The 11006-nt window shown below is 34.8% G+C and overlaps 1 pseudogene; it reads left to right on the plus strand.

The window, feature by feature from the left end:
* Positions 1-3292: 3292 nt before the first annotated feature.
* On the plus strand, positions 3293-5743 carry LOC137635431 (uncharacterized; annotated as a pseudogene).
* Positions 5744-11006: the final 5263 nt, after the last annotated feature.

Genomic DNA, 11006 nt, shown 5'->3' on the forward strand with positions numbered 1-11006 from the left:
AAACGTTGAAAAGAATTAGTGTAACAAGCTTTAAATATATAGAAATAAAACTTACGCCAAAAAAACAGAAGAATATCCTTTGTAATATTCTACAAACCTCCTAGAACAAACACTAGTATCTTTTTTGAAGAATTCGGTGCACTCATTGAAAGGATTATCATTGAGAAAAACGAAATGGTTATCGCTGGAAACTTAAATTTTTGGATGGATGATGAATCAAATCCTGACGCTTTGGCATTTAGTGAGTTACTAGAGTCATATCGATTAGTGAATAATGTCGACTGTACAACTACTTTAACTGGGCATACGTTAGACTTAGATCTAAGTGATGGCATGAATAATATTGTATCTGATATAAAAGTCGAAGAGAAATGTACTATCTTCCCAGTACACAAACTTATTATGTTTAGTCTACCTCTACAGAAACATGCATTAGTAAAGAAAATAAACTTTAGACATAAATCAAATTTTTCTCCTACCGTATTTATTGAAGAAGTTACAAAGAAAATAAATGATGCTATCAACATTCCCTGTGATCTTGATGACCAACGTCTTTCAGGAGCTAAGTGTGCTAACTGTCTTATGGCCACTTATAATAAAGTGAGTAAAAGTGAATATGATACCATATGCCCACCGATGGAAAAGACTATAACTGTAAAAGTCTAATCTCCTTGGTTTGATGGGGAGACTTTGGTAAAAAAAAAAAAAAAAAAAAAAAAAAAAAAAAAAAAAAAAAAAAAAAAAAAAAAAGAGGGAAAAAAGACGTAAAGAAAGAAAGAAAGTGGAATAGGTTAAGAACTGAAAGTACTTTGGTAGAATACAAAACTGCTGCATGCCAATATAACTACTTACTAAGAAGAAAAAAAAAGCGAATACTAAAAGAAAAAGATACTCGAAGCAGCAACAGACATAAATAAGTTACATCGTCTCCTGAATGGTATAATGGGAAATGTAAAAAAAAAGGAAAAGAAAAAAAAAAAAAAAACTACCCGATGGATACAGTGACCAGAAACTAGCAAATAATTTTCTAGTATTCTTTAAAAACAAAATTGAAAATATAACCAGGTCATTTGTAAATACTCAACATTGGATTAATGATACACCAGGCACACAGACAAAATTAATAAGATTTAACAACATAACGCAAGATGACATCACCATAATTATCAAGAGAGCAAAGAAAACAAACTGCGCTATCGATTCTATGCCAATATCTGAAGTAATTAGGGAGACTTTTCTAGTCTAGCCGAAAGAATAATGATTATAGCAAAGGCAAGCATTGATGAATGTAATTTTCCTAAATATAAGAAAATGGCTATAGTCACACCAGTTCTGAAAAATGCACTGGACTACCAGGAATTTAGCTCATATAGACCTATTTCAAATATATCCTTTGTCTCAAAAGTGCTTGAATATGTTAATTCTTGAACAACTAGTCAGTTACTTAAAATTGAAAGAAGCTTTGCTTGACAACGAATCTGGTTACAAAAAAATTATACTGTACAGTGACAGCCATCTGCTCTGTTGTAAATGATATGCTAGAAATGATGGATGAAAATAAATGTGGTATCTTAATATTGCTCGTTCTCAGTGTTGCTTTTGATACAGTTTTGCATGAACTGCTACTAAATGATCTACAGTCCATCGGCATTGAAGATCAAGCCTTCGAAGATCCCAAAAGACTACTTAATTGGTAGAAATTTCTGTGTACAAATTGGAAACTCTTATTCATCATATGAACCCTTAAACAGAGGGGTACCCCAGGGGAGTGTAATTGGCCCATTCTTATTCTGCATCTATACTATTGGTCTATCGAAAATGCTACGAAGGCATGGTATGAAGTTCAAGCTATTTGAAGATGACGCACAATTTTACTTCTAAAAGTAAAATTAAATGAGAATAAAACTGAATTCATGGTGGTGGGTAAGAGAAACAGCGTGAGAAACTTGGGTGATATTCAAATGAACATAAATAATGACTCGGTGCCTATATCTAGTAAAGTTCGAGATCTAGGTGTATTTCTTGACTGTAAGCTGTCTCTAAATGCCCAAATAAAGAATGTAATAAAAACTGCTGGTTATCATCTAAGAAATATTGCGTTTATAAAAAAAGTCCCTGGACTAAAATTCTGTAAAGAAACTTGTGATAAACAGTATTATTACCAGGATTGACTACTGCAACTCTATCTATTACAATTTACCAAAAATGCAACTTAAGAAATTACAAAAAATAATAAACAGAGGAGCAAGGCTAATAAAAGGTGTCCCACCTATACTAATTGATTAACACTGGCTGCCGATTAAAGCGAGAATTGAATTTAAAACATGTACAATAACCAACCAAGTCATCAGAACCGGGCGTCCAAAATACTTAAGAGAATTATTATATATTGCACAGCCAACAAATCGTGTCGACACGAGAATAGTTACAGATGACTTCAAACTGTTGGAGCCTAGATTTATGTCTACTTTAGACTCCAGAACCTTTAAATATGTGGCTCCGAAATTATATAATAGGCTCCCACGAAACATTCGAATGATTGAAGACATTAAGGCTTTCAAGAGGAAACGGAATACTTTCTTATTTCAACAGTCATACAACAGTGATAATTTAACAGTAAATGAACAATACGCAATATGAAATGTTAAATACTCTGAACGAACAAGGTAAAACAACAGTGGAGGTCCTGTAGAGAGTGGGGTTCTTCTGCAGTATGGGACCATAAAAGCAGCCCTCAAACAAACAAACAAACAATATCTGCACCTCTATAGCTTCTTACCTTTCTAAGAGTCCTCCTTCTCTCTTTATTATTAGCAATGTGATCAATTTGGTTTTTGCAATTGGTGATATGGTGAAGTCCTTGTATATTTGTGGATGTCCTTGTGCTGAAAAAGAGAACCTTTAATGAAAAGATTGTTTGTAGAACTGAAACTTATGAAATGTGCTCCATTTTCATTTGCAACCTCACTAAGACCTATGACACCCATCCCATTCCCTATCCATAGATTTTTCCTTACAACTTTAGCATTGAAGCTGCCAATCACATTTTTCATATCTATCTTTGGGATGTTATCTATTAAGGTGCGTTTAGATTGGAGATTAAACTCTCCCGAGAGACGGCTACTCTTGCGCGACTTTCTTTCCAGGTGTCTACACTACCAGTAAGTTTTTCTCTCTGATTGCTGTGAGGGAGTATCGCAAGAGAAAGTGTCTGAGAGTCGGGTAAGATTTCTAGCGCATCTATTTATTCTGGAGCCAGTGCCAGTCGACAAGTAGCGAGGGTTGAGAGAACATGTCTCAAAAGTGCCGTGTTGCTGCTGCATTAATAATTATGAACGAAGTGACAAAGAAAAGGAAAAGAAGTATGTGGGTCCGAAAATGGATAAGCAGAAGGGGAGAAGATGGAGCACATGCAAAATTATTAAGAGAATTGTTTGAGGAAGATTCATCGAGCTATAAGAACTTCGTATGTATGAGCCCTGAAGATTTTCACTATTTGTTGGAAATAGTGTCCCCAAAAATTCGCAAGAGAGATACTCAAATAAGAAAAGCAATAACCCCGTCAGAAAGATTAGCAGTCACTCTTAGGTTTTTGGTCTCAGGTAAGAATTTATCCCGTTTCATATACTTATACCTACTATTATATACATAACCTGTATAAACACGTGACTTTTGTGTGGATGACCGAAATGTTATGGTTTTATACAGAGCTTAGACAGGAGTTGCGTTGGAGAACCAACACCACCATAAATGAAGCATTCACCAACTTTATAAAGGATTTTTTTTTTTTTTTAAATCAAACCTTTAATTTCAGGAGACAGTTATCACTCATTGATGTATCTCTTTCGCATACCTGTGCCTACCATTTCAATTATTGTCCCCGAAGTATGTGAGGCACACTATACATCCCTGCAAGACTTTCTCAAGGTAAGAAAAAACGTTTCAAATCAGAATATAATGTTCTTAAATTGAATAATGAATATAATGCATTTCAGCTGGGCTACAAATAAAATTGTAAAAGAAATCATACTGAAAACATGAATCAAACATCAAAATAATCAAAAACACGCATAGCCTCATTGCAATGCCTAAATGCAGAAGGGTTGGGATTGCTCTCCAACAATGGAGGAAGGGTAGGATTGCTCTCCAACAATGGAGGAGGGGTAGGATTGCTCTCCAACAATGGAGGAGGAGTAGGATTGCTCTCCACAAATGGAGGAAGGATAGGATTGCTCTCCACAAATGGAGGAGGAGTAGGATTGCTCTCCCCTAAATGGAGGAGGGGTAGGATTGCTCTCCACAAATGGAGGAGGGGCAGGATTGCTCTCCACAAATGGAGGAGGGGCATGAGTAGCAGAATAGGAAGAAATAGAGGATGAATATTGTGCATCTTCAAATTCTCCCATTTCAACGATAGCTTTCACAATGGTTCTTTCCAAGCGTTTTCTATTAGCCTCCGAGCGTAGTTGCCTCAATTCTGAGGCAACATAATCTCCGAATGTTGATAAATCATCACTTGGCGTATTGATTATAGCCATTGCCTTAGCTATTGTTCTTCATGTGCCGAAGTTTCGGCTTTCCGTTTTTTAGTAGCAGGTTTCTGTTTGGGGGTTCCTGTTTCCAAATTAATACTTCCAGATTGCTCTGGTTGATTCCCGTTTCCAGATTCCGGTTTCCTTTGTTGTACTCCCTCCAATTCGGAGCTAGGTAGTTCCTGAAGAAATAAAGAGTTTTTATATAACACTGTTTAAACACAAAAAAATGCTGGAGTGAGCAGTAAGTGAGGCAGGGTAGGTTAGGATAAGAAAGCATAACATATAAATACATAGTAACTAGTGCACGTGCCCGTTAAATTCAAATATTTAAATCAAATATTTAAATCTTATTCATTTATTTGAATTAAATATATTCAATAATTTTTCTTTAAATAATAATAACACAAATAATCTAGTGCACGTGCCCGTTAATTTCAAATATTTAAATTGAATATGTTAATCTTAAGCATTTATTTGAAATGAGTATATTTTATAAAATTTGATTTTTTTTTTCAAATAATAATAACACAAATAATCTAGTGCACGTGCTTGTTAAAAATAACGGGTATTGAAGTGTGTGTTTGTGGGTAGTGTTTTTTTTTCACACTAATTATTTATGATTGTGACGGACAGACAGGCGGACAGATACTGTGATTATTATAATATAGATTAGCTATTGCTGTATAGAGAGGAGTGATCCTCAAAACATGCAGCTCCAAAATTTATGACAATTTATTGAACTAATTATATGTCTTTTACAGGTTCCCTATTCAAACGAAGAATGGAACAAAGTTGCAGATGAATTTCAAGAAAAATGGTAATTCACAAATTGCATAGGAGCAATAGACAGGAAGCATATTGTATTGAAACAGCCTCAAAACAGCGGAAGTCTCTACTTCAACTACAAGGAAACAGATAGCATTGTCCTGATGGCATTAGTAGATGCCAATTATAAATTTTTGTACATTGATGTCGGGTGCAAGGGACGCTTATCAGATGGAGGAGTATTTGCCAATTGTTCATTGTCACAAGCTTTAGAAAACAATATCTTAAACGTGACAAACGGACGTCCTCTGGATTACACCCAAAGCAGCAGATAAATAGCATTAGTTGCAATTGGAGATGACGCATTTCCATTGAAAAGGTATTTGATGAAACCTTTTCCTTTCTCCAATCAGCCTGCACCAAATCGTATGCTTTCGGCTTAATATCGGCCCGATTTCACATCTTAAGACGTCCGATGGAAGTGGCCCAGAAGCGAGCAAGACAATTGTATTATGTATATGTGCCTTACATAATTTCCTGTTATCCAGAAAGGAATTGGCTTGTATTTATGCTCCTGGAAATTTAAAGGATGAAAATGGTGAAATGTTAAAAAAAGATTTGCCACTAAGAACTTTTCATTCTTTGGAACATCAAGGGGCAAGAAATTTACAATGTTTGTCTGTTTGCTTGGTTTGATTGTGCAGGATTCAAAAATATACAGTGATTAGAAATGTTACTTTTTCTTACCAAATTTGTGCTGGTCTCGTCTTGAGGTGCGCTGTAACCGACCATGAACTGCAGAGCATCGTAAAACTCCCAGTTGCTTTTAAAGGACACTTCTGCAGCTCCACTCCCACTTTTTTTCTTCTTCAATTTTCTAGCTTCAGCGCACATTTGACTCCGAAGATTGTGCCATTTCCTTGTAATTTCTTTTTCGCTAATTCTTAAGTTCTCAGCTATTTCTTTAATTTTACTAATTTTCAGCTCTTTGTTTCTGTACTCAGGCAAAGTCACATTCCACAGTTCAGGAAATTTCTCGTATTGCTAAATTAATGCAATTGTTTGGTCTTTATTCCACATTTTGGCACTCATATTCTCTCGCAAGAGTAACGAAAACTTTCACAGATCTAAATATTCACTGAATAGAGTGGAGAGCTACAACCTAGCTCTTTGAGCGTGCTGTCTAGATTGTTTATACTGTAACGCATGCGAGAGAAGATAAACACTCGCGAGAGTAGAGAGAAAATCTCATAGAGTACTCTACAGCCTGTTTACATTCCATAGAGCAGCTGTCTTAGAGAAACTCTCGGAAAAAAACTCTCCAATCTAAACGCACCTTTACACTCTGCAGTTCTTCATAGTATTTATTGGATATGGTATTGGTTATCCAAAATGGAATGGCCCCTTCATACATACCTAGAATAACATCCATGTATTAATGTTGTTCTACATCTCATCCGATGTCACCGATTCTTCTTGCGGGGATTGAATGATATGTTTGTATTATTAAAATACATTGAATTATTTAGGCTTACATTACTGTTCAGCTCTCACACGGGTCTAAACAACTTGTAACTCTTGAGTGACAATATGTAAACAAAACTCGTACATATACATTAAAAAAACAAAAGTGAGCATCGCTCTTAAAAGATTGAATCCTACTGCAATACAAAAGTAAGAAGAATCATATCCTATCTTTAGGAAAATTAATTAATGATCAAATCCTTCCTAACATACGTTTCTACATGTATAAACTATGTTGAAACACGTTTTATCAATGCAATACTGTGCAACATTACTCATAATACCTGTAGCGCATATAGTAATACAGTACAAAATACATGTCTCCTCTCCCTTCGCTTGACATTGTACAAAACTACAAATCTAATATTTCAGGGGCTTCTCTCTATTCATCCTTCGAAGAAGTGTTTTTAACTTCATCCTGTACTGGTACATTAATAGATTCTGAATCTGCATCTGATGTTTGAGCATTTTGGTTAATATTTGATTTAACTACTGGAATTTCCTCATCTCTAACATTCTCATGATCTACAGCATGTATATTCAACGGCTGTAATTGATTAACAAGACATTTTACAATATTTCCACCAACTTGAACAGCATAATGTAAATTTCCCATCTCTTTTATAATTTCTCCTGGTACCCACTTTTCTGGAGAATTGTATGATCTGACCATGACATTAGAACAAGGGGAAAAATATCTTACTTTTGGGAGACTTTCTAATTGCTTATACCATTTTTCTTTTAAATCACTTTGCAAACTTGGATACAACAAATCTAACTTACACCTTATCCTCCTACCCATCAACAAATTTGATGTTGTCACACCTGTTGTATTGTGTGGTGTTGTTCTATAAGACAATAAAACTTTGACACGTTAAAAAATATGTTATTTGAATTTGCCTTTCTACATTTTATGTTATGCTTAAATGTTTGAACAAACTTTTCAGCCTCTCCCTTCGTGGAAGGGTGATATGTTGCTGAAAATGTATGTTTAATACCATTTACTTCACAAAAATCTTCAAATTCCTTTGAGGTAAACAGTGGACCATTATCAGTTACAATTCTTTCTGGAATTCCATGTATAGAAAAAATTTTCATCAGTTCTTGAATTGTGGCGTGATATGTTGTTGTCTTCAGTAGAATTACTTCTGGCCACTTACTCTAAGCATCTACAACTATCAAAAACAAATAACCTAAGAGGGGCCTGCAAAATCTATGTGCACTCTTTGTCATGCATTCCTGGGTAATGCCCACGGGTGCATTCTAGCAAAAGAAGGGTTGTTCTGTTGCGTAGCACAATTCATACAATTTATTACAAATAATACAATATCTCTATCTACACCTGGCCACCAGACAAAAGTCCCTGCAATAGACTCTCATCTGATAATACCTTGGTGATCAGCATTTAGTTCAAACTAAACCTTATTCCTCAGTGAACTAGGAATAATTATTCTTGACCCTTTCATTATAAAACCCTGTGCTATACTCAATTCACTCCTTAAATCTTTACAGACTTTACAATTTACCTCACGTCCACATGAGTTCCTATCTATCATTAAACTCTCTAAAGCCTTACTAAGTACTGAGTCTTTTTTAGTATTATGTGCAATATCCTTGGCGGTAATGGGTCCATCATACACTGATACTAGTAAGGTACTGTCATCATACTCTTCTAGTGCTTTGTCTACTAGAGATCTAGATAAAGCATCTGCATTACCCATCTTTGATGTAGGACGATATTCTATATCATGATTATATGCGGCTAACATAGGTGCCAAATGTTCATGTCTTGCATCTACCAATGTAGGTAAACTTGCTTCTGTACCCAATATTGCTAATAGAGGTTTATAATCTGTAACACGTGTGAAAATTGTCCTTCCATAAAGACACATACGAAATTTCTTAACTCCATACACTAATGCCAAATCTTCTTTTTCTATTTGAGAGTAATTCCTTTCTGTCTTGCTCAATACTCTAGAAGCGAAAGCAATTGGCTTTTCTGTTATTCTGAGATAATACTACACCTAAACCTATGTTCAATGCATCACAAAGTAATTTAACTGGTAAATCCATTTTATAATGTACTAGAAAGATAGGTGAAGTTATTTCCTGCTTGATTCTTTCAAAAGATTCCTGACAATCATTTGTCTAATTCCACTCCACACTCTTATTCAGTATAATATACAATGGATGTGCGATCGTAAATAAATTATGAATGAAGTTTTCATGAAATGTTACTAAACCTAAAAATTATTGTAATTCTTTAACATTTTCCGGTACCTTTGTTGATATCACTGCATTAATTTTCTCCTTAGTCTTGTGAATACCTTTGCCATTAATTAAAAAACCTAAGTATTCGACTGAATCAACTTCTAAAACACATTTGCTCCTATTTATTCGAATACCATGTTCCTTCAACTTCTTCAGAACTGCCCGTAATCTTTTTCCTTGTTCACTTTTGTCTTTACCAGAGACTAAAATATCATCTATGAAAATAAATACTCCTTGAATTCCTGAAAAAATCTTATCCATAGTTAGTTTTCCTATAGCTGAACTGCTTGCTACTCCATAAGGCAATCTCTTTGGCTTATACAAGCCTAAGGATGTATTTACCGTAAATAGTTCTTGTGAATTTTCATCCAAGGGAAGCTGTTGAAATGCTTGTCTAAGATCTAACCTAGAAAATACATTACATCCTGACAGTGTTTCAAACATGTCTTTTAGATTTGGTAATGGATGTTGAGCTACCTGAAGCTCTGGATTCAACGTTACCTTGTAATTCTCCACATAACCTAACCTGACCGTTTTCCTTCAAAATAGGAACTAATGGTGTAGCCGAATCTGATTTCGTAACTTTTTCCCAAGAACCTTCACTTTCTAACCTTTTGATTTCTGTTTTAGCTGCACTTTTCAATGCAAATGGTACTTCTCTTGGAGCAAAAAATCTATGAGTACTATCTGATTTCTAAACTAAAATGGCCTTTGCGTTCTTTACTGTACCCAATTTATCTTCAAATACGTCTTGAAACTCTGATAAAATCTTATCCACAGACACTTTATTCTTGTGTTCATCTTTTGTACCTTTAACCTGGAAAATACTAGGCCAATCTAATTTTATATAATGTAACCAGTCCAGACCTCGTAAATTTTGTCCTAGACCTTTCACTACTGTTAAAGGCCTTTTGTCTAACTTCTGATCTTTATACTGTACTTCTACGATTGAAGCACCTTTTACATGAATATGAAAACCATTATAACCTTTCAAAACTTTATTTGAGCCTTCTAATAACAAATTAGGAATGGTTTTAGCTGTGTCAACTTGTTTTGCAATTGGTTTACCATTTATGATCACTTCTACCAATATGTTTCTTTGCACCTTTGTTGATGGAATTAATGTGAAATGTAAAATTAGTTTCTGACCTAACCTGATTATCATGAACATTTTCTGTATTATTCTCTTGACCTATGCTATCAACTGCTGCATATATTTTCTTTGCGTACTGTTTAGGGAATCTACAAACATTTGAAAAATGTCCCGTCTTTCTACGATTTTGGCATGTTAGTCCTGTAGCAGTGCATTTCCTTGCTTTGTATGCAAGATGATCAGTTTTACCACACCTATAGCATTTGGGTTTTCCTGTTACTTCTGCGTAAAGGTTTGATTCTGATATTTGTGAGTATTAGACTACGGTAATTTCCTATGAACAAGCTTTGACGTATTCTTTCTCTGATTCTCATTGTCTTTCAACCTTGAGCCTATAATAACGCCTTCTTCTGTGACTCTTTTATACTACCTAAAGCTTCAATGTAAATCTAAAATTCTTAACACCACTGTTGCCATCGTGTTGCAACAGAATAGGGTTCAGCAACAATGCTAAACTTCTCTGGATGCTCGATGTCCAGGGGCATTTTTACTTCTTACCTGAATTAGGTTAGGGAAATGAAATCCCCAAAATTAACTAGTTAATCAGTAACAAAGTTAATTCTAAGTTAATTTCTATGTTAATTGTACCTCTTGTGTGTTTATGCAAACAACTAAAGGTAGTTTACACTTTTTGTTTTATGTAAACTAATACAGTCTTGTGAAATTTTACCACCTAATGCCTACTGGTAACAAATTTCAATCCTACCTTATTTGGTTTTAAGCTATATAATGTATATGCAGGATGTTTGCTTCTTCTT

The sequence above is a fragment of the Palaemon carinicauda genome, unplaced genomic scaffold (assembly GCF_036898095.1).
Source record: "Palaemon carinicauda isolate YSFRI2023 unplaced genomic scaffold, ASM3689809v2 scaffold123, whole genome shotgun sequence".
Taxonomy (NCBI): Eukaryota; Metazoa; Arthropoda; class Malacostraca; order Decapoda; family Palaemonidae; genus Palaemon; species Palaemon carinicauda.